Source organism: Salmo salar, chromosome ssa24, assembly GCF_905237065.1.
Source record: "Salmo salar chromosome ssa24, Ssal_v3.1, whole genome shotgun sequence".
In the NCBI taxonomy this organism is placed as follows: domain Eukaryota; kingdom Metazoa; phylum Chordata; class Actinopteri; order Salmoniformes; family Salmonidae; genus Salmo; species Salmo salar.
In genome coordinates this window covers 9437501-9442500 of record NC_059465.1, presented here as the reverse complement: position 1 = coordinate 9442500, position 5000 = coordinate 9437501, and positions in this window count along the sequence as shown.

Genomic DNA, 5000 nt, shown 5'->3' with positions numbered 1-5000 from the left:
CCTCGTTCATGACGAGAAGTCCGGCTGGCTTAGATCATGTGCTAACAAGACGGAGATTTTTGGACATAAATGATGAGCTTTTTTGAACAAAACTACATTCGTTATGGACCTGTGATACCTGGAAGTGACATCTGATGAAGAGAATCAAAGGTAATGGATTATTTACATAGTATTTTCAATTTTAGATCTCCCCAACATGACGTCTAGTCTGTATCGCAACGCGTATTTTTCTGGGCGCAGTGCTCAGATTATTGCAAAGTGTGATTTCCCAGTAAGGTTATTTTTAAATCTGGCAAGTTGATTGCGTTCAAGAGATGTAAATCTATAATTCTTTAAATGACAATATAATATTTTACCAATGTTTTCTAATTTTAATTATTTAATTTGTGACGCTGACTTGACTGCCGGTTATTGGAGGGAAACGATTTCCTCAACATCAATGCCATAGTAAAACGCTGTTTTTGGATATAAATATGAACTTGATAGAACTAAAAATGCATGCATTGTCTAACATAATGTCCTAGGAGTGTCATCTGATGGAGATTGTAAAAGGTTAGTGCATCATTTTAGCTGGTTTTATGGTTTTGGTGACCCTGTCTTTGAATTGACAAAACATTACACACAACTCTTGTAAATGTACTGTCCTAACATACTCTAAATTTATGCTTTCGCCGTAAAACCTTTTTGAAATCGTAAAACGTGGTTAGATTAAGGAGATGTTTATCTTTCAAAGGGTGTAAAATAGTTGTATGTTTGAAAAATTTGAATTTTGACATTTATTTGGTTTCAAATTTGCCGCTCTTGAAATGCACCTGCTGTTGATGGAGTGCACCACGGGTGGCACGCTAGCGTCCCACATAGCCCATAGAGGTTAAGAGAAGGCCTAAAGGGGCTAGCGGACCAAATTGGGGCTCAGTTACCAGCTGCAAATACCCAAAGGTGGGCCAATCATTTTCTTCAAAAAATGACAGCGCAGGATGATGTGGAAGCATATCTTACCACCTTCGAAAGGACGGCAGAGAGGGAGAAGTGGCCGAAAGAAGAATGGGCAGGGCTTCTGGCACCATACCTGGCAGGGGACGCTCAAAAAGCATATTTCGACCTGGAGTTGAAGGATGCACAGGATTACGATAAACTCAAGGGAGAGATTCTGACTAGACTGGGAGTGACCGATACCGTGAGGGCACACCGCTTCCACCAGTGGTCCTACAGACCGGGACAACCCCCCCGAACACAGATGTTCGACTTGATTCACCTGGCACGGAAATGGTTGCGACCGGAGACCCGTTCGTCCGCCGAGGTCGTCGAGACCATCGTACTCAACCAGTTTCAGCGAGGTCTACCCCAAGAAGTGCGACGATGGGTTGGCCAGAATGAGGTACTTTCCGCGACCATCTCGTGGGCCTGGTTGAACGGTATTGTACGGCAGGAACAGCTGAGCAGGCGCAGGAGGAAAGATTCCCATTCCCCAGGCCTGGGCGAACCAGCGGACAGGGTAAGACTGTCCCAACAGGTGGAGGGGGAGGAGAGCAGCGTGGGGCCATGAGGACAGAATCAGAATCGGGCCGAGACACTAAGGGAAAAAACGGAAACCGGGACTGGGGGTCGAGGAGGTCTCCCCCCCCGGAACCCTATTATCTGTTACAATTGTAATCGACCGGGACATATTGCAGCCTACTGCCCTATTAAAGAAGAGCCAATGCAATGTAACCTCGGTGAAAAAGATGAGATATGGTATGCATGTCCCGTGGTAACCACTGTACTTGAAAGATCAAGAAACAAACATATGTGCAGGGTGAAGGTTGAAGGGAAGGAGGTTGAAGCACTACTGGATTCCGGCAGTATGCTAACCCTGGTCGTTGCAAACCTAGTGCCGACGCATAAACTGGATACAAGTCAGGATATCAGTGTTACGTGCATTCATGGGGATACCCGTCTGTACCCCACAGCATTAGTGAGCATACAAACAGAGGACGGTCTGCTGGATTATGAGGTCGGCGTGGTCCCAAAGATGCCATATGATGTAATATTGGGTAGATACTTTCCTAACTTTGCGAAGTTAGGTCAAAAGAACAGCATATTTGAGAAGCCAACAACCATGACCAAGCAGGAAGAAGCATGGGGCCTTCAACCAAGGCCAAGAAAAGAGGTCTCCCAGGGGCCAACCTCACAGGTACTAGTAGGGGAGGATGAGGATGAAGTGGCAAACCTCGTTGATAATGAACAGCCCAGTACTAGTGGGGCTGGGGTCGATCTGAATCCAGAGGACGACTATCTAGAACCAGCAGACCTGGCAGGGTCCATGACTAATTTCGGGATGGCCCAACACCAGGATCCAACCCTGCAGCAAGCCAGAGCAGACGTGCAGGTCGTAGATGGTACTCCCATAAATGATAGGATGATGCCTAATAGTTTTCCCCACTTCATCATGAAAAATTGTTTGGTGTACAGAGTCTCAAAAATAGGGGTTGATGTGGTGGAACAGTTGTTGGTCCCCACCCGGTACAGGAAGACAGTACTGGATCTAGCTCATGGGCACATTCTGGGTGGACACCTTGGTATCGATAAAACCCGAGACCGGATTGTAAGGAGGTTTTACTGGCCAGGAATTCAGGCTGATGTGGCTCGGCATTGTGGAGAGTGCCCGGAGTGCCAGGTAACAGCTCCCCGACCAGCGTTTAGAAGCCCGTTAGTGCCACTCCCCATAATCGAAACGGCATTTTGAGAGGATGGCGATGGACATAGTGGGCCCACTACCCAAATCTGCCAGAGGGCACCAATACATTCTGGTCATTCTAGATTATGCCACTCGCTACCCAGAAGCCAATCCCCTTCGGACAATGGCTTCCAAAAATATCGCCAAGGAACTAGTGCTATTGTTCACCAGGGTTGGGGTCCCAAAGGAGATCCTTACTGACCAGGGGACCCCCTTTATGTCCCGCCTTATGGCGGACCTTTGTAAATTGTGGCAGGTGAAACAGTTGAGGACATCGGTTTACCATCCACAGACGGACGAGCTGGTTGAGAGATTCAACCAGACCCTGAAGTCAATGCTCAGGAAGGTAATCGACAAGGATGGGAAAAACTGGGATTGCATGTTGCCATATCTGATGTTTGCCATTAGAGAGGTCCCTCAAGCCTCGCTGGGGTTTTCTCCCTTCGAGCTGGTATATGGGAGGCACCCCCGGGCAATCTTAGACATCGCCCGGGAAACCTGGGAACACCAATCCACCCCGTATACTAGTGTCATAGAGCACGTCACGGCAATGCAAAACAGGATAGCCACCGTCATGCCCATCGTCAGAGAGCACATGAGACAAGCACAAGAGCACCAGCGGCACACTTATAACCGGCAGGCTACCCTGAGGGAATTTCAACCGGGAGATAAGGTGTTAGTGCTGATCCCCACGGTAGAGTGCAAACTACTAGCCACATGGAAAGGACCATATGAAGTACTGGAGAGAATAGGAGAAGTTAATTATCGGATCTGACAGCCAGGTCGACGGCCCCAGGAACAGATCTATCACATAAACCTGTTAAAAGCATGGAGAGAGAGAGAAACACTAATGGTCACGTACCCCACACACACTCAGGAGACAGCTGAAGTAAATATTTCACCTACTTTGTCCCCAGCACAAGTACAGGAAGTAAAGACCCTGATCCAGAAAAACAGAGATGTGTTTTCAGAAGTACCCGGCCGAACTGAGGTTACAGCTCATGATATCGTTTCCCTACCAGGGAGAAAAGTGAGCATGAGGCCATATCGGGTACCCGAGGCTCGACAGGCAGCGATTAGAGCAGAGACGGAGAAAATGTTGACAGCTGGAGTGATCGAAGAGTCACATAGTGAGTGGTCTAGCCCAATTGTGATGGTCTCCAAGCCCGATGGGTCTTTGCGGTTCTGTAACGACTTTCGGAAGGTAAATGAAATCTCCAAGTTTGATGCCTACCCCATGCCCAGAGTAGACAAACTACTGGAGAAAATTGGTAAAGCTCGGTACATTACGACCCTGGACCTGACAAAAGGATACTGGCAAATTCCTCTGACCCCCAGGGCCAAAGAAAAGACAGCCTTTACAACCCCTGACGGTTTGTTTCAATACACCGTCATGCCATTCGGCCTACACGGGGCCCCAGCCACCTTTCAACGGCTCATGGACAAGGTCCTAAAACCGCACCAAACGTACGCCGCAGCTTCTTTAGATGACGTGGGGATCTACAGCCCAGATTGGGAATCCCACTTACCCCGTGTACAGGCGGTGTTAGACGCCCTTAGAAAGGCAGGGCTCACGGCGAACCCTGCCAAGTGTTATGTGGGGTTAGAGGAAACGGAGTATCTGGGATACACAGTGGGAAGAGGATTAATCAAACCCCAACGTAAGAAGGTGGAGGCAATTAGAGAATGGCCGAAACCAGTAAATAAGAAGCAGGTTCGAGCCTTCCTAGGGCTGACCGGGTACTACCGGAAGTTCATCCCAAGTTATGCCACAGTGGCCGCCCCACTCACCGACATGACTAGAGCCAGAGGGCCAAACATGGTCAAGTGGGATGAAAGGGCCACCAAAGCATTTAGGACATTACAGGAGGCCCTCTGCTGTAATCCAGTGCTGGTGGTACCAGACTTTGAGAGAGAGTTTGTGGTTCAGACGGATGCTTCAGAGGTCGGCTTGGGAGCAGTGCTGTCCCATGAGGTAGAAGGGGTGGAACACACCATCCTGTTTTTAAGCAGGAAGCTGGAACCACGGGAAACCAACTACTCAGTTGTTGAGAAAGAGGCGCTGGCAGTAAAGTGGGCTCTGGAAAGCCTGAAATACTACCTGCTGGGGCGCCACTTCACCCTCATCAGTCACCATGCACCACTCACCTGGATGCATAGGGCTAAAGAGAAGAACGCTCGGGTGATGCGGTGGTTTTTGAGTCTCCAACCGTTTCACTTTGACTTGAAACACAGAGCAGGAAAGGAAATGGGAAATGTGGATGGGTTATCCCGCATGCACACA